The 19474-nt window shown below is 51.3% G+C and overlaps 1 pseudogene; it reads left to right on the top strand.

Annotated features, from left to right (window-relative positions):
• Window positions 1-534: 534 nt before the first annotated feature.
• LOC115120392 (extracellular matrix protein 2-like) lies at window positions 535-18913 on the top strand (annotated as a pseudogene).
• The last annotated feature ends 561 nt before the right edge of the window (window positions 18914-19474 follow it).

Raw genomic sequence — 19474 nt, forward strand, 5'->3', positions numbered from 1 at the left:
GCTGACTGGTTCTGATCACCAGATACAGACTGATGTTCTGATCACACAGATACTGACTAGTGTTCTGATCCCACCAGATACTGACTGGTTTCTGATCCACGCCCCTTCCTTTTATTTTGAAAGGATCTGTGACCAACAGATGCACATCTGTATCCCCAGTCATGTGAAATCTATAGATTAGGGCCTAATGAATGTATTCCCAGTCATGTGAAATCCATAGATTAGGGCCTAATGAATGTATTTAAATTGTCTGATTTCCTTATATGAACTGTAACTAAGTAAAATCTTTGAAATTGTTGCATGTTGCATTTATATTTTCGGAAATAATAAAAATCACCTGGAGGCCATTGAGAAACCCTGTTGGACTGTATAACAGTACAGGTCCATTCCATTTCTCTAACTCCTTGACCAGGTAAGGCTACAACGAGGAAAAACTCCAGTCCAGGCACAATCATTTGATATCTGATCGCAGAATGTACGTTTGTCCCTATGATATCAACCCCTCTGCCTTGACCCCCCGTCTCCCCCGTCCAGGTAAAAGGGGCCAGTGTGTGTACCAGGGCATCACCATGTTTGAGAAAGCTGTCTGGTCCCCCAAGCAGTGTGTTACCTGTCTGTGTAGTGGAGGGGAAGTGGTCTGTGACGAGATCCTTTGTCCCCAGCTACGATGTCCCTACCCCTACACTCCCACTGGGGAGTGCTGTCCTGTCTGCATGGATACAGGTAGGTGTTGTTGTTTATATTGTTATTGTGGTGTTAGGTAGGTGTTGTTGTTTATATTGTTATTGGGGTGTTTCACTAGCCATTTGAACTTATCTTAACTACCGTAGTACTAATGTTAACTATCGTAGTACTAATGTTAACTACCGTAGTACTAATCTTAACTACCGTAGTACTAATGTTAACTATCGTAGTACTAATGTTAACTACCGTAGTACTAATCTTAACTATCGTAGTACTAATCTTAACTACCGTAGTACTAATCTTAACTACCGTAGTACTAACTATCGTAGTACTAATCTTAACTACCCTAGTACTAATCTTAACTACCGCAGTACTAATCTTAACTATCGTAGTACTAATCTTAACTATCGTAGTACTAATGTTAACTACCGTAGTACTAATCTTAACTATCGTAGTACTAATCTTAACTATCGTAGTACTAATCTTAACTACCGTAGTACTAATCTTAACTATCGTAGTACTAATCTTAACTATCGTAGTACTAATGTTAACTACCGTAGTACTAATCTTAACTATCGTAGTACTAATCTTAACTATCGTAGTACTAATCTTAACTATCGTAGTACTAATGTTAACTACCGTAGTACTAATCTTAACTACCGTAGTACTAATCTTAACTATCGTAGTACTATCTTAACTATCGTAGTACTAATGTTAACTATCGTAGTACTAATGTTAACTATCGTAGTACTAATCTTAACTACTCGTAGTACTAATCTTAACTACCGTAGTACTAACTATCGTAGTACTAATCTTAACTACCCTAGTACTAATCTTAACTCTAAGATACAGAACGCGTCTCCTTCCTGAGCAGTATGACGGCTGCGTGGTCCCATGGTGTTTATATTTGCGTACTATTCTTTGCACAGAAGAATGTGGTACATTCAGTTTTTGGGAAATTGCTCCCAATGATGAACCAGACTTGTGGAGGTCTACAAAGATATAGAGTGTAACACTGAACTCACCTGAAACACTAGTTGATAACTTTTCATTGGTGGAGGCATGAATATACCTCCACCAATCTATCCCTCTCTCCTGGATCTATCCTTCTCGCTCTCCCTACATCGCCTCTCCCGCCCTTCATTCATTGCCTCTCCCTCCCTCGTCTCTCTCTCCATCCCTCGTCTCTCTCTCCATCCCTCGTCTCTCTCTCCATCCCTCGTCTCTCCCTCCATCCCTCGTCTCTCTCTCCATCCCTCGTCTCTTTCTCCATCCCTCGTCTCTCTCTCCATCCCTCGTCTCTCCCTCCATCCCATCCTCTTTCCCTAACCTCTGCCGGTTCCTGATTGGCTGGAGCCAGCAGCCCCGTGGTGACGTCCTGACTTCTCTGGCAATTCCCCAGTTCCCAGCGACCCCAGCGACCATGTGAACCCTGACCTTGACCCCGCCCCGTGCCCGGCTCCCAGGCCGAGGTCGAACTCCTCTTGAAGAGAGAGAGGAGGGCACAGGGAGGGAGGAGCCGTCTTCTCAGAAGGACGCTGAGAAAAGAGGGAGGAAGAAACAGAAGAAGGAGGAGGCTGGAGACAGAGGAGTCTGCAGGAGGAGAGGGAGGCTGCAAGGAGGAGAAAGTCTGCAGGAGGAGGAGGCTGGGAGGAGGAGGAGGCGCGAGGAAGAGAGCTGCAGATGGAGAAGGAGGCAGAGAAGAGGCAGGAGGAAGCAGAGGCGTATGAAGGAGCAGGAAAGGAAGCTGGAGGAGGAGAGGAGGAGACACGAGGAGGACCTGAAGGAGAACCTCAGGGAGCTAGAGGAGGAAGAAGAAGAGGAGAGGGAGCAGGAAGACATGGAGTGGCTGTTGAGAGAGATGTTTTCAGATCTTTCCAGAGGAGCCGACCGAAGGGACCTCCATACACCTCCTAGCCAGGCCCACTGAAACAAGGAGGATGGAGAGGAGTGGAGAGTGGTGGCACATACCTGGGAACACACCCTCCCGATGGATTGGTGATATCTCTGATGTCATCGTGACGTGTGTGAACGCTCAGCTGACCAACTTCCCTCCTGAACATCCCTGAACTCAAGTCTCTGGGCCTGGAGGGTAAGTTTAAGAAAACTCCAACCCCCAAGAACGATAATTTGGTATTTGTTTAAATAGTAAATTGTTGATTTAAGTCCCAATATGTTTTCAGATGTCACTTTCAAAGTCAGAAATACAGCGGTATCATATGATGCACAGTTTTACCGGCTGTATTTCTGCACTTTGAAAAATGTTTATCTTGAAAACATTGATTGCTGACATGCAAAACATCTTGGGACTAAAATCAGCAATTTATAATTAAACAAATACCAAATAATTTTTGGTTGGTTGGAATTATTTTCCTTTAAGGCAGCTGTGTGTGTGTGTGTGTGTGTGTGTGTCTTGGCAGCGTGTATGTGTGTGTGTGTGTGTGTGTCTTGTGGCGTGTATGTATATGTGTGTGTGTGTGTGTGTGCTGTATAAAGGTAGATAACACACCATCATATAATGTGTTAGACACTAAACCAAAATTTTAATCACAAACCCAAAACACAAAAGCCCTATCTGTTGAGAAGTGAGTCATGTTTTGTTTGGTCGTTGTGATGGTAATTCTAATGTGGTCACATAAAGAAGTTAATAGGAGTAGAAACTAAAGAGAAAAATAAATACTGGAGGATAGATTTATTAGCTTCTCATGCCTGTTGGTTTTTCATGCAATTATGGAGGCTTTTGGCATAATTATGGTGTACTAGAAGAAGGAGCTTCTGGACCATGTCTTGACTTGCAGGACACGTAGTCATGGAAAGTACAACAGAGTCATTCTGAACACTAGTATTTAACAACACTATAACACCAGGCTATAGGTCAGTCATTCTGAACACTAGTATTTAACAACTTTTCTATAACGCAGGCTATGGGAGTCAGTCATTCAGACACTAGTATTTAACAACACTATAACACCAGGCTATGGAGTCCAGTCATTCTGAACACTAGTATTTAACAACACTATAACACCAGGCTATGGAGTCCAGGCTTATCCCCAGCATGGACCATATTCATGTTATTCCTCAGATTAATAAGTCTCTTAATTTACCGCCAGGTAACGCCATCACAACCATCCCAGTGGGGGCATTCAATGGTATCCCCAACCTGGAGTGGATTAACCTGAGCAAGAACAAGTTGGCGACTTCTGGCATTGCCCCACGTGCCTTCAAAGTAAGAGTCTCTCCTTTGAAATAAGAGCCCGTCTCTCTGCTGGCATTGGCCTATACTCCTTCAAAGTAAGAGTCTCTCCTTTGAAATAAGAGCCCGTCTCTCTGCTGGCATTGGCCTATACTCCTTCAAAGTAAGAGTCTCTCCTTTGAAATAAGAGCCTGTCTCTCTGTGGCATTGCCCTATACTCCTTCAAAGTAAAAAGTCTCCTCGCTGAAATAAGAGCCTGTCTCTCTGCTGGCATTGGCCTATACTCCTTCAAAGTAAGAGTCTCTCCTTTGAAATAAGAGCCCCTGTCTCTCTGCTGGCATTGGCCTATACTCCTTCAAAGTAAGAGTCTCTCCTTTGAAATAAGAGCCCGTCTCTCTGCTGGCATTGCTTCTCCTTCAAAGTAAGAGTCTCTCCTTTGAAATAAGAGCCAAATCTCTCTGCTGGCATTGGCCTATCCTCCTTCAAAGTAAAGTCTCTCCTTTGAAATAAGAGCCTGTCTCTCTGCTGGCATTGGCCTATACTCCTTCAAAGTAAGTCGTTTAAAAAAAATGTCTTCTTCTACAGCCCCATCACACTCCTTCAAAGTAGAGCCTGTTTCTCTGCGGCCATTGCCTCCGCTTTTCCAAAAATAAGGAGTCTGTTTCCAATGAGCCTGTCCAACCAATGAAATATGAACAGTGTGGGAACAGTCTAAGCAGATGAATATGTGAACAAACAGAACCATGTCAACATGGGGGGGGGACATTTGACTCACTCTCTCTGGTCAAAATAAAGGTCTGCATTTTAAACAGTCAATATTTAAATCCATCTGGAACATTTCCCAGAACACACAGCGGCCTATCATGTTAGAGTTCTGGCTAGGCCCGAACACAACACTGCACTGATGAGAGAGGAGAGAACACAGGTTAGCTAAGCAGCTATTTGTTTGATAAGTGAAAATTAGAAGCCGGGTTAGTTGGATCTGGTGTCCATGACACATTTGTCCATAGAAACTCTCTCTTTAGTCTGTTGGATCTAGTGGCCACTTCAACCATCCCCGTTGGCTGCAATTACACTTTGGAGAATATGGGAGAAAATCACAATTACATTCCATTCACTCTTGAATCTCAAAACACTTGATGGACATCAGCAGTATAGATATCGATTTAACTGCGTGGCACAACAGACGCCAAATCTCACCCGTTTTTAAACCAACATGAGCTAATTTAAACTGTAGCATGACTCTTGGAGCCAGTCTGCCATTTAGTTTTGCACAATGAAACACAGTCTAAACTCTTTAAACCATGGAGGATTTAAAGAAAGTATGCCTGTTGAGCTAGCATCACCCCCATTCTCCCTGCTCTGCCACAAACCTGCACAGGCCTTTTAACAAGAAAAACAACATTCCATGGCCCTTAGTCAGAGAAACCTCAGGGGAACAGGGGAGAGAAACCTCAGGGGACAGGGGAGAGAAACCTCAGGGGACAGAGAGGAGAAACCTCAAGGGGGGACAGAGAAAGGAGAAACCTCAGGGAGGACAGGGAGAGAGAAACCTCAGAGGGGGACAGGGAGAGAAAACCTCAGGGGACAGGGAGGAGAAACCTCAGGGGACAGGGGAGAGAAACCTCAGGGGACAGGGAGAGAGAAACCTCAGGGGGACAGGGAGAGAGAAACCTCCAGGGGACAGGGGAGAGAGAAACCTCAGGGGACAAGGAGAGAGAAACCTCAGGGGGACAGGGAGAGAAAACCTCCAGGGGGGACAGGAGAGAGAAACCTCAGGGGGAAAGGGGGAGAAACCTCAGGGGGACAGGGGAGAAACCTCAGGGGACAGGGAGAAAACCTCAGGGGACAGGAGAAGAAACCTCAGGGGGACAGAGGAGAAACCTCATTTGAACAGGGAGAGAAACCTCAGGGGGGACAGGGAGAGAGAAACCTCAGGGGACAGGGAGAGAGAAACCTCCCAGGGGAAAGGGAGAGAGAAACCTCCAGGGGGACAGGGAGGAGAGAAACCTCAGGGGAACAGGGAGAGAGAGAAACCTCGGGGGAACAGGGAGAGAAACCTCAGGGGAACAGGGAGAGAGAAACCTCAGGGGGACAGGAGAGAGAGAAACCTCAGGACAGGAGAAAACCTCATTTGGACAGGAGAGAGAAACCTCAGGGGACAGGGAGAGAAACCTCATTTGAACAGGAGAAAACCTCAGAGGGACAGGGAGAGAGAGGAAACCTCAGGGGGGACAGGAGAGAGAAACCTCAGGAGGACAGGAGAGAAAACCTCATTTGAACAGGGAGAGAGAAACCTCAGGGGGGACAGGGGAAAACCTCAGGGGGACAGGAGGAGAAACCTCAGAGAGGGGACAGAGAGGGAAAAACCTCAGGAGGACAGGGAGAAGAAACCTCAGGGGGGACAGGGAGAGAAACCTCAGGGAGAAAGGGAGAGAAGAGAAACCTCAGGGGACAGGGAGAGAGAAACCTCATTTGAACAGGGAGAAAGGCCTCAGGGGGACAGGGAGAAGAAACCTCAGGGGACAGGGGGAGAGAAACCTCAGGAGGACAGGAGAGAAACCTCAGGGGGACAGGGAGAGAGAAACTTCAGGGGGACAGGGAGAGAAACCTCAGAGGGGATGAGAGAGGCTCAGAGAGGACAGGGAGAAGAAAACCTCATTTGAACAGAGAGGAGAAGAGCACCTCAGAGAGGATGAGGAGAAAAAACACCTCATTTGAACAGGGAGAGAGAAACCTCTGGGGGGACAGGAAGAAACCTCAGGGGACAGAGGAAAACCTCATTGAACAGGGAGAGAGAGAAACCTCAGGGGGGACAGGGAGAGAGAAACCTCAGAGGACAGGAGAAAACCTCAGGAGAAGGGAGAGAAAACCTCAGGGAACAAGGAGAGAGAAACCTCATTTATTTGAACAGGAGAAGAAACCTCAGAGGACAGGAGAAAACCTCAGGGGACAGAGAGGAGAAACCTCAGGGGACAGAGGAGAAACCTCAGAGACGAGAGAGAGAAACCTCAGGGGGAAAGGAGAAGAAACCTCAGGGGGGACAGGAGGAAAACCTCAGAGGGGAACAGGGAGAGAGAAACCTCAGGGGAACAGGGAGAGAAACCTCAGGGGAACAGGAGAGAAACCTCAGGAACAGGAGAGAGAAACCTCAGGGGACAGGGAGAGAGAAACCTCAGGGGAACAGGGAGAGAGAAACCTCAGGGGACAGGGAGAGAGAAACCTCAGGGGAACAGGGAGAGAGAAACCTCATTTGAACAGGGAGAGAGAAACCTCAGGGGGACAGGAAGAGAAACCTCAGAGGGGGACAGAGGAGAAACCTCAGGGGGACAGCAGAGGGAGAAACCTCAGGGGACAGGAGAGAACCTCAGGGACAGGAGAAGAGAAACCTCAGGGGACAGGAGAAGAGAAACCTCAGAGGACAGGGAGAGGAAGCCTCAGGGGACAGGAAGAGAAGAAAACCTCCAGGGGGACAGAGGAAGGCTTCTCAGGGGGACAGGAGAAGAAACTCAGGGGGACAAGGAGAGAGAAACTCATTTGAACAGGAGAGAGAAACCTCAGGGGACAAGGAGAGAAACCTCAGGGACAAGGAGAGAGAAACCTCATTTGAACAGGGAGAGAGAAACCTCAGAGGGGGGACAGGGAGAGAAACTCAGGAGGACAGGGAGAGAGAAACCCCAGGGGGACAGGGAGAGAGAAACCTCAGGGGGACAGGGAGAGAGAAACCTCAGGGGGACAGGGAGAGAGAAACCTCATTTGAACAGGGAGAGAGAAACTCAGGGGAGGGGGAGAGAGAAACCTCAGGGGGACAGGGAGAGAGAAACCCTCACTTGAACAGGGAGAGAGAAAACCTCAGGGGGACAGGGAGAGAGAAACCTCAGGGGGACAGGAGAGAGAAACCTCAGGGGGACAGGGAGAGAGAAACCTCAGAGGGACAGGGAGAGGAAACCTCATTTGGACAGGAGAGAGAAACTCATTTGAACAGGGAGAGAGAAACCTCAGGGGGACAGGGAGAGAGAAACCTCAGGGGGACAGGGAGAGAGAAACCTCAGGGGGACAGGGAGAGAGAAACCTCAGGGGACAGGGGAGAAACTATAGGGGACAGGGAGAGAAACCTCAGGGAACAGGGAGAGAGAAACCTCAGGGGGACAGGGAGAGAAACCTCATTTGAACAGAGAGAGAAAACCTCAGGGGAACAGGGAGAGAGAAACCTCAGGGGACAGGGAGAAAGAAACCTCATTTGAACAGGAGAGAGAAACTCAGGGGGACAGGGAGAGAGAAACCTCATTTGAACAGGGAGAGAGAAACCTCAGGGGGACAGGGAGAGAGAAACTCAGGGGACAGGGAGAGAGAAACCTCAGGGGGACAGGAGAGAGAAACCTCAGGGGGACAGGGAGAGAGAAGCTTCAGGGGGACAGGGAGAGAGAAACCTCAGGGGGACAGGGAGAGAGAAACTCAGGGGACAGGAGAGAGAAACCTCAGGGGAACAGGGAGAGAGAAACCTCAGGGGAACAGGGAGAGAGAAACCCTCAGGGGAACAGGGAGAGAGAAACCCTCATTTGAACAGGGGAGAGAAACCTCAGGGGGACAGGAGAGAGAAACCTCATTTGAACAGGGAGAGAGAAACCCTCAGGGGAACAGGGAAGAGAACCTCAGGGGGACAGGGAGAGAGAAACCTCATTTGAACAGGGAGAGAGAAACCTCAGGGGGACAGGGAGAGAGAAACCTCATTTGAACAGGGAGAAAGCCTCAGAACGGGAGAAGAAACCTCAGGGGGACAGGGAGAGAAACCTCAGGGGGACAGGAGGAGAGAGAACCTCAGGGGACAGGAGAAAGCCTCATTTGAACAGGGAGAGAGAAACCTCAGGGGACAGGAGAGAAACCTCAGGGGGACAGGGACAGAGAAACTCAGGGGGACAGGGAGAGAGAAACTCCAGGGGGACAGGGAGAGAGAAACCTCAGGGGAGGCAGGGAGAGAGAAACCTCAGGGGGACAGGGAGAGAGAAACCTCAGGGCCAGGGAGGGAGAACTCATTTGAACAGGGAGAGAGAAACCTCAGGGGGACAGGGAGAGAGAAACCTCAGGGGGACAGGAGAGAGAAACCTCAGGGGGAAAGGGGAGAGAGAAACCTCAGGGGGACAGGGAAACCTCAGGGGAACAGGGAGAGAGAAACCTCAGGGAACAGGGAGAGAGAGAAACCTCAGGGGACAGGGAGAGGAGAAACCTCAGGGGACAGGGAGGAGAAACCTCAGGGGACAGTGAGAGAGAAACCTCAGGGGACAGGGAGAGAGAAACCTCAGGGGGACAGGGAAACCTCAGGGAACAGGGAGAGAGAAACCTCAGGGGAACAGGGAGAGAGAAACCTCAGGGAACAGGAGAGAGAAACCTCAGGGGGACAGGGAGAGAGAAACTCCAGGGGGACAGGGAGAGAGAAACCTCAGGGGAACAGGAGAGAGGAAACCTCATTTGAACAGGGAGAGAGAAACTCAGGTGGGACAGGGAGAAAGAAACCTCAGGGGGAGAAGAGAGAACCTCAGAGAGGGAGAAACCAGGGGGACAGGGAGGAGAGAAACCTCAGGGACAGGGAGAGAAACCTCAGGGGGACAGGGAGAGAGAAACCTCAGGGGGACAGGAGAGAGAAACCTCAGGGGACAGGGAGGAGAAAACCTCAGGGGGACAGGGAGAGAGAAACCTCAGGGGAAAGGGAGAGAGAAAAGCCTCAGGGGGACAGGGAGAGAGAAACCTCAGGGGACAGGGAGAGAGAAACCTCAGGGGAACAGGAGAGAGAAACCTCAGGGGGACAGGGAGAGAGAAACCTCATTTGGACAGGGAGAGAGAAACTCAGGGGGACAGGGAGAGAGGAACCCCAGGGGGACAGGGAGAGAGAAACCTCAGGGGAACAGGGAGAGAGAAACCTCAGGGGAACAGGGAGAGAGAAAGAGGAGAACCCTCAAGGGGGACAGGAGGAAACAGGGGGAGAAACCTCAGGGGGAGAGAGAAACCTCCAGGGGACAGGGAGAGAGAAACCTCAGGGGGACAGGAGAGAGAAACCTCAGGGGGACAGGGAGAGAGAAACCTCAGGGGAACAGGGAGAGAGAAACCTCAGGGGAACAGGGAGAGAAACCTCAGGGGAACAGGGAGAGAGAAACCTCAGGGGAACAGGGAGAGAGAACCTCAGGGGAACAGGAGAGAAACCTCAGGGGAACAGGAGAGAGAAACCTCCAGGGGGACAGGGAGAGAGAAACCTCATTTGAAACAGGGAGAGAGAAACCTCAGGGGAACAGGGAGAGAGAAACCTCATTTGAACAGGAGAGAGAAACCTCCAGGGGACAGGGAGAGAGAAACCTCATTTGAACAGGGAGAGAGAAACCTCAGGGGGACAGGGAGAGAGAAACCTCAGGGGACAGGGAGAGAGAAACCTCAGGGGACAGGGAGAGAGAAACCTCATTTGAACAGGGAGAGAGAAACCTCAGGGGACAGGGAGAGAAACCTCAGGGGGACAGGGAAACCTCAGGGACAGAGAAACCCTCAGGGGACAGGAGGAGACAAGGAGAGGAAAGCCTCAGGGACAAGAGAGAGAAACCTCATTTGAAACCTCAGGAGAGAGAAAACCTCAGGGGGACAGGGAGAGAGAAACCTCAGGGGAACAGGGAGAGAGAAACCTCAGGGGGACAGGGAAAACCTCATTTGAGAGAAAAACCTCAGGGGACAGGAGAAACCTCAGGGGACAGGGAGAGAGAACCTCAGGGGGACAGGGAGAGAGAAACCTCAGAGGGGAACAGGGAGAGAGAACCTCAGGGGGACAGGGAGAGAGAAACCTCAGGGGGACAGGGAGAGAAACCTCAGGGGGACAGGGAGAGAAACCTCAGGGGGACAGGGAGAGAGAAACTCAGGGGAACAGGGAGGAGAAACCTCAGGGGGACAGGGAGGGAGAAACCTCATTTGAACAGGGAGAGAGAAACCTCAGGGGGACAGGGAGAGAGAACCTCAGGGGGACAGGAGAGAGAAACCTCCAGGGGGACAGGGAGAGAGAAACCTCAGGGGGACAGGGAGAGAAACCTCAGGGGACAGGGAGGAAAGCCTCAGGGGAACAGAGAAGGCCTCAGGGGGCAGGAGGGACAGGGAGAGAGAAACCTCAGGGGGGATTTGAACAGGGAGAGAGAAAACCTCAGGGGACAGGGAGGAGAAACCTCATTTGAACAGGGAACAGGAGAGAAACCTCAGGGGAACAGGGAGAGAGAAACCTCAGGAGCAGGGAGAGAGAAACCTCATTTGAACAGGAGAGAGAAACCTCAGGGGAGAGGGAGAGGGGGAGAAACCTCATTTGAACAGGGAGAGAAACCTCCCAGGGGGACAGGGAGAGAAACCTCAGGGGGACAGGGAGAGAGAAACCTCCAGGGGGACAGGGAGAGAGAAACCTCATTTGAACAGGAGAGAGAACCTCAGGGGGACAGGGAGAGAGAAACCTTCAGGGGGGACAGGGAGAGAGAAACCTCAGGGGGACAGAGAGAGAAAGCCTCCTCGAGGGACAGGGGGAGAGAAACCTCATTTGGAGAACCTCAGGGGGACAGGGAGAGAGAAACCTCAGGGGGACAGGGGAGAGAGAAACCTCATTTGAACAGGGAGAGAGAAACCTCAGGGGACAGGGGAGAGAGAAACCTCATTTGGACAGGAGAGAGAAACCTCAGGGGGACAGGGAGAGAGAAACCTCAGGGGGACAGGGAGAGAGAAACCTCATTTGAACAGGGAGAGAGAACCTCAGGGGACAGGGAGAGAGAAACCTCAGGGGGACAGGAACAGAGAAACCTCAGGGGGAGGGAGAAGAGAAACCTCAGAGGGAGCAGGGAAGAGAAACCTCCAGGGAACAGGAGGAAAGCCTCATTTGAACAGGGAGAGAGAAACCTCAGGGGGACTGGGAGAGAGAAACCTCATTTGGACAGAAGAGAAACCTCAGGGGGACAGGGAGAGAGAAACCTCAGGAGGACAGGGGGACAGGGAGAGAGAAACCTCATTTGAACAGGGAGAGAGAAACCTCAGGGGGACAGGGAGAGAGAAAACCTCAGGGGGACAGGGAGAGAGAAACCTCAGGGGGGACAGGGAGGAGAAACCTCATTTGAACAGGGAGAGAAACCTCAGGGGACTGGGAGGGAGGAGAAACCTCAGGGACAGGGAGAGAAACCTCAGGGGGACAGGGGAGAGAAACCTCATTTGAACAGGAGAGAGAAACCTCAGGGGAACAGGGAGAGAGAAACCTCAGAGGGGACAGGGAGAGAAACCTCATTTGAACAGGGAGAGAGAACCTCAGGGGGACAGGGAGAGAAAACCTCAAGGGACAGGGAGAAAACCTCATTTGAACAGGAGAGAGAAACCTCAGGGGGACAGGGAGAGAGAAACCTCAGGGGACAGGGAGAGAGAAACCTCAGGGGGACAGGGAGAGAAACCTCAGGGGGACAGGGAGAGAGAAACTTATTTGAAATCAGGGAGGAGAGAAACCTCAGGGACAGGGAGAGAAACCTCAGGGGGACAGGGAGAGAGAAACTCAGGGGGACAGGGAGAGAGAAACTCAGGGGGACAGGGAGAGAGAACCTCAGGAGACAGGGAGAGAGAAACCTCAGAGGAGGACGGAGAAGAGAAACCCTCCATTTGAACAGGGAGAGAAACCAGGAGAAGAAACCTCAGGGACAGGGAGAGAGAAACCTCATTTGAACAGGGAGAGAAACCTCAGGGGGACAGGGAGAGAGAAACCTCATTTGAACAGGGAGAGAGAAACTCAGGGGAACAGGGAGAGAAACCTCAGGGAACGGAACAGGGAGAGAGAAACCTCAGGGGGACAGGGAGAGAGAAACCCATTTCAGGGGGACAGGGAGAGAGAAACCTCAGGGGGACAGGGAGAGAGGAAACCTCAGGGGGACAGGGAGAGAGAGCCCTCAGGGGGACAGGAGAGAGAAACCTCAGAGACAGGTGGCCTCAGGGACAAGGGAGAAACCTCAGGGGGACAGGGAGAGAGAAACCTCAGGGGACAGGGAGAGAAACCTCAGGGGACAGGGAGAGAGAAACCTCAGGGGGACAGGGAGGAAGAGAAACTCGGGGAACAGGGAGAGAGAAACCCGGGAACAGGGACAGAGGAGGAAACCTCAGGGGGGGGACAGGGAGAGAGAAACCTCAGGGGGACAGGGAGAGAGAAACCTCAGGGGGACAGGGAGAGAAACCTCAGGGGGACAGGGAGAGAGAAACCTCAGGGGAACAGGAGAGAGAAGGCACTCCAGGGGAACGGGAGAAGCCTCAGGGGAACAGGGAAGAGAAACCTCATTTGAACAGAGAGAGAGAGAAACCTCAGAGACGGGAGAGAGAAACCTCATTTGAACAGGAGAGAGAAACCTCAGGGGACAGGAGAAGAAACCTCAGGGGGACAGGGAGAGAGAAACCTCATTTGAACAGGGAGAGAGAAACCTCAGGGGGACAGGAGAAACCTCATTTGAACAGGGAGAGAGAAACCTCAGGGGGACAGGGAGAGAGAAACCTCATGAGGGGACAGGAGAGAAACCTCAGTGAACAGGGAGAAGAAACCTCAGGGGACAGGAGAGAGGAAACCTCAGGGGGACAGGAGAGAGAAACCTCAGGGGGACAGGGAGAGAGAAACCTCAGGGGGGACAGGGAGAGAGAAACCTCAGGGGGACAGGGAGAGAGAAACCTCAGGGGGACAGGAGAGAGAAACCTCAGGGGACAGGAGAGAGAAACCTCATTTGAACAGGGAGAGAGAAACCTCAGGGGGACAGGAGAGAGAAACCTCATGGGGACAGGGAGGAGGAAACCTCAGGGGGAACAGGGAGAGAGAAACCTCAGGGGGACAGGAGAGAGAGACCTCAGGAGGACAGGGAGAGAGAGAACCTCAGGGGGACAGGGAGAGAAACCTCAGAGGGACAGGAGAGAGAAACCTCAGAGGGGACAGGAGAAAACCTCAGGGGAGACAGGGAGAGGAGAAACCTCAGGGGGGACAGGAGAAAACCTCAGGGAACAGGAGAAAACCTCATGGGAACAGGAGAAGAAACCTCAGGGGGACAGGGAGGAAAACCTCAGGGGACAGGGAGAGAGAAACCTCAGGGGGACAGGGGAGAAAACCTCAGGGGACAGGAGAAGCCTCAGGAACAGGAGAAGCCTCAGGGGGACAGGAAAGCCTCAGGGACAGAGAGAAACCTCAGGGGACAGGGAGAGAGAAACCTCAGGGGGACAGGGAGAGAAACCTCAGGGGGACAGGGAGAGAAACCTCAGGGGGACAGGGAGAGAGAAACCTCAGGGGACAGGGAGAGAAACCTCAGGAGGGACAGGGAGAAGACCTCAGGGGGACAGGGAGAAAGCCTCAGGGGAACAGGAGAGAAAGCCTCAGGGGGACAGAGAGAGAGAGAAACCTCAGGGGACAGGAGAGAGAAACCTCATTTGGACAGGGAGAGAGAAACCTCAGGGGACAGGAGAGAGAAACCTCAGGGGGACAGGGAGAGAGAAACCTCAGGGGACAGGAGAGAGAAACCTCAGGGGGACAGGGAGAAACCTCAGGGGGACAGGAGAGAGACCTCAGGGGAACAGGGAGAGAGAAACCTCAGGGGACAGGGAGGAGAGAAACCTCAGGGGGACAGGAGAGAAACCTCAGGGGAAGGGAGAGAGAAACCTCAGGGGACAGGGAGAGAAACCTCAGAGGAACAGGGAGAGAGAAACCTCAGGGGAACAGGGAGAGAGAGACCTCAGGGGAACAGGGAGAGAGAAACCTCATTTGAACAGGAGAGAGAAACCTCAGGGGGACAGGGAGAGAGAAACCTCATTTGAACAGGAGGAGAAACCTCAGGGGAACAGGGAAACCTCATGAACAGGAGAGAAACCTCAGGGGACAGGAGAGAGAAACCTCATTTGAACAGGAGAGAAACCTCAGGGGGACAGGGAGAGAGAAACCTCAGGGGGACAGGGAGAGAGAAACCTCAGGGGGACAGGAGAGAGAAACCTCATTTGAACAGGGAGAGAGAAACCTCAGGGGACAGGAGAGAGAAACCTCAGGGGGACAGGGAGAGAGAAACCTCAGGGGGACAGGGAGAGAAACCTCAGGGGGACAAGGAGAGAGAAACCTCATTTGAACAGGAGAGAGAAACCTCAGGGGGACAGGGAGAGAGAAACCTCAGGGGAACAGGAGAGAGAGAAACCTCAGGGGGACAGGGAGAGAAACCTCAGGGGACAGGGAGAGAGAAACCTCAGGGGACAGGGAGAGAAACCTCAGGGGGACAGGAGAGAGAAACCTCAGGGGAACAGGGAGAGAAACCTCAGGGGGACAGGGAGAGAGAAACCTCAGGGGGACAGGGAGAGAGAAACCTCAGGGGGACAGGGAGAGAAACCTCAGGGGGACAGGGAGAGAAACCTCAGGGGAACAGGAGAGAGAAACCTCAGGGGGACAGGGAGAGAGAAACCTCAGGGGAACAGGGAGAGAGAAACCTCAGGGGACAGGGAGAGAAACCTCAGGGGGACAGGGAGAGAAACCTCAGGGGGACAGGAGAGAGAAACCTCAGGGGGACAGGAGAGAAACCTCAGGGGACAGGGAGAAGAAACCTCAGGGGGACAGGGAGAGAGAAACCTCATTTGAACAGGGAGAGAGAAACCTCAGGGGACAGGAGAGAGAAACCTCATTTGAACAGGAGAGAGAAACCTCAGGGGAACAGGAGAGAGAAACCTCAGGGGGACAGGGAGAGAGAAACCTCATTTGAACAGGAGAGAGAAACCTCAGGGGGACAGGGAGAGAGAAACCTCATTTGAACAGGGAGAGAAACCTCAGGGGGACAGGAGAGAGAAACCTCAGGGGACAGGGAGAGAAAGCCTCAGGGGGACAAGGGAGGAAAACCTCATTTGAACAGGAGAGAGAACCTCAGAGGACAGGAGAAGCCTCCAGGAGGAGGAGAGAAAACCTCAGGGGGACAGGAGAAGAAACCTCATCTGGGACAGGGAGAAACCTCAGGGGGGGGGGGGAGAGGGGGGGACAGAGAAACCTCATTTGGAGGAAAGCCCTCAGGGGGACAGGGAGGAGAGAGAAACCTCAGGGGACAGGAGAGAAACCCCAGGGACAGGAGAGAAAGCCTGGGGACAGGGAGAAACCTCAGGGGGACAGGGAGAGAGAAACCTCAGAGGGAGAAACATTTGAACAGGAGAAGAAACCTCAGGGGGACAGGGAGAAACCTCATTTGAACAGGAGAAGAAACAGGGGACAGGGAGAAGAAACCTCAGGGGACAGGGAGAGAGAAACCTCATTTGAACAGGAGAGAGAAACCTCAGGGGACAGGGAGAGAGAGAAACCTCAGGGGGACAGGGAGAGAGAAACCTCAGGGGGACAGGAGAGAGAAACCTCATTTGAACAGGGAGAGAAACCTCAGGGGACTGGGAGAGAGAAACCCCAGGGGACAGGGAGAGAGAACCTCAGGGGGACAGGGAGAGAGAAACCTCATTTGAACAGGGAGAGAGAAACCTCAGGGGAACAGGGAGAGAGAAACCTCAGGGGGACAGGGAGAGAGAAACCTCATTTGAACAGGGAGAGAGAAACCTCAGGGGGACAGGGAGGAAAACCTCATTTGAACAGGAGAGAGAAACCTCAGGGGGACAGGAGAGAGAAACCTCAGGGGACAGGGAGAGAGAAACCTCAGGGGGACAGGAGAGAGAAACCTCAGGGGGACAGGAGAGAAACCTCATTTGAACAGGGAGAGAACCTCAGGGGGACAGGGAGAGAAACCTCAGGGGGACAGGGAGAGAAACCTCAGGGGGACAGGAGAGAGAAACCTCAGGGGGACAGGGAGAGAGAAACCTCAGGAGGACAGGGAGAGAGAAACCTCATTTGAACAGGGAGGAGAAACCTCAGGGGACAGGGAGAGAGAAACCTCATTTGAACAGGGAGAGAAACCTCAGGGGGACAGGAGAGAGAAACCTCATTTGAACAGGGAGAGAAACCTCAGGGGAACAGGGAGAGAAACCTCATTTGAACAGGAGAGAAAACCTCAGGGGACAGAGAGAAAGCCTCAGGGGGACAGGGAGAGAGAAACCTCAGGGGGACAGGAGAGAGAAACCTCAGGGGGACAGGAGAGAGAAACCTCAGGGGGACAGGAGAGAGAAACCTCAGGGGGACAGGAGAGAGAAACCTCAGGGGAACAGGAGAGAGAAACCTCAGGGGACAGGGAGAGAAACCTCAGGGGGGACAGGGAGAGAGAAACCTCAGGGGGACAGGAGAGAGAAACCTCAGGGGAACAGGAGAGAGAAACCTCAGGGAACAGGAGAGAGAAACCTCAGGGGACAGGGAGAGAGAAACCTCAGGGGGACAGGGAGAGAGAAACCTCAGGGGACAGGGAGAGAGAAACCTCAGGGGGACAGGAGAGAGAAACCTCAGGGGGACAGGGAGAGAAACCTATTTCCAGCCAGCTAGATCCACCGAGGCACTATATCTCCAGAAAGAGGTAGGTCAGACAATCAGGACATTTCTACAGGCAAGAACCCTTGATTTCGATTAACAAATAATATTGTGACAACATCGATCGTTTTTCTTTTCCAATACTTTAGGTGCGCTTGATTTAGCTTGCCTTCTTTAATGGAACCAATAGAATAGTCCCAATACGTATTTCAAACCAGGTGTGATACTGTGACTGTTACCTTCCAATGTACAATATTGACATTTCTTTGTCGGTTTCCCTTTCACAGAATGACAGATTATTTTCCATCACTATAACCATGGCAACGATAGAACATCTATCTAGATATATAAAGTGCTTTATTTTCCAATTTGGTTAGAGTTGTTTAAATTCCCCAGAGACGGACGTGGTTTAATGTTGTTAATGATCGTTGGTCAGGGCCTGAAGTTCCTGAGCCGTCTATTCCTGGACAACAACCTCCTAGAAGACGGTTCCAGCGAGATCTCCCATCAACACTACAGGAACTCAAGATCAGCAGAGACCACCTCAAGGCATCGAGGAGAACAGCTTCCAAGGTAACCAAAGTAAACAACAAATCTACATGTTACGAGTTACTGGACAAACATTTTCAAAGTACTTTTTTGGGGGCCATTTCAGGAAAAAATAGTTGGTAAAACTGCAATGCTTCAATCAAAAAATATATATGTTTCAGCTGACATGCGTAAATATTTGTTAGTGGAAGTGGCTGAAGCCATAACCAGCACAGAGAGACTTTTATAGGAAAATGTTTTCACTGCTGTGTGGTTTCTGAAAGGTCTGAGTAGCCTGTTGATCTTGGAGTTGGAGAAATGTCCTGAACGAAGGGACCGTGGATCATCAAGCTTTCAGTCCCTCTCTCAGCTCTCTTACCTCCGTCTGGGCAGAAACCACTTCAGGACCGTCCCCAGGGCCTGCCTCATCTCTACTGGTGAGGAGTTATCCGTTTTTATCCAAAGATGTATATAAACCCTGGATTACTGAGGCTATGTATTAACCATGGGAGAGCTTTGAAGCCACGGTCGGCCATATTGGCCCTCCCAGTCCTCCATAGGAATGAATGGAATTCTATAGTCTTTCAATAAAATGTTTCAAGGACAAAATGACATGTATTTAAGGATAACCAAAATAACCAAGAATTATACTTTTAAGGAAAAAATGTGTGTATATATATATTCATATATAAACGTCCCTTTTCAGGACCCTGTCTTTCAAAGATAATTCATAACAAATCCAAATAACTTCACAGATCTTCATTGTAAAGGGTTCAAACACCGTTTCCCATGAACTATTAATGAACATGCACCTGTGGAACAGTCGTTAAGACAATAACAAGCGTACAGACGGTAGGCAATTAAGGTCAGCAGTTATGAAAACTTAGGACACTAAAGAGTCCTTTCTACTGACTCTGAAAAACACCAAAAGAAAAGATGCCCAGGGTCCCTGCTCATCTGTGAGCGATGCCTTAGCCATGCTGCAAGGAGACATGAGGACTGCAGATGTGGTCAGGGCAAGAATTGCAATGTCCTGTCTGGAGACGCCTAAGACAGCGCTACAGGGAGACGGGAGGGACAGCTGATCGTCCTCACAGTGGCAGACCACGTGTAACAACACCTGCACAGGATCGGTACATCTGAACATCACACCTGTGGGACAGGTACAGGATGGCAACAACAACTGCCTGAGTTACACCAGAAGGCGCCAATCCCTCCATCAGTACTCAGACTGTCCGCAATAGGCTGAGAGAGGCTGGACTGAGGGCTTGTAGGCCTGTTGTAAGGCAGGTCCTCACTAGACATCACTGGAGCAACGTCGCCTATGGGCAGCAAACCCACCGTTGCTGGACCAGACAGAGACAAAGTGGTCTTCACTGGCCGAGACGCGGCTTTGTCTCACCAGGGGTGATGTCGGATTCGCGTTTATCGTCGAAGGAATGAGCGTTACACCGAGGCCTGTACTGAAGCGGGATCGATTTGGAGGTGGAGGGGGTCCGTCATGGTCTGGGCCTGGTGTGTCCAGCATCATCGGACGGAGCTTGTTGTCATTGCAGGCAAGTCTCCGCCCCATGCGTTACAGGAAGACATCCTCCTCCCTCATGTGGTACTTCCTGCAGGCTCATCCTGACATGACCTTTCCAGCA

This window comes from Oncorhynchus nerka, unplaced genomic scaffold (assembly GCF_034236695.1).
Source record: "Oncorhynchus nerka isolate Pitt River unplaced genomic scaffold, Oner_Uvic_2.0 unplaced_scaffold_3727, whole genome shotgun sequence".
Lineage (NCBI taxonomy): Eukaryota > Metazoa > Chordata > Actinopteri > Salmoniformes > Salmonidae > Oncorhynchus > Oncorhynchus nerka.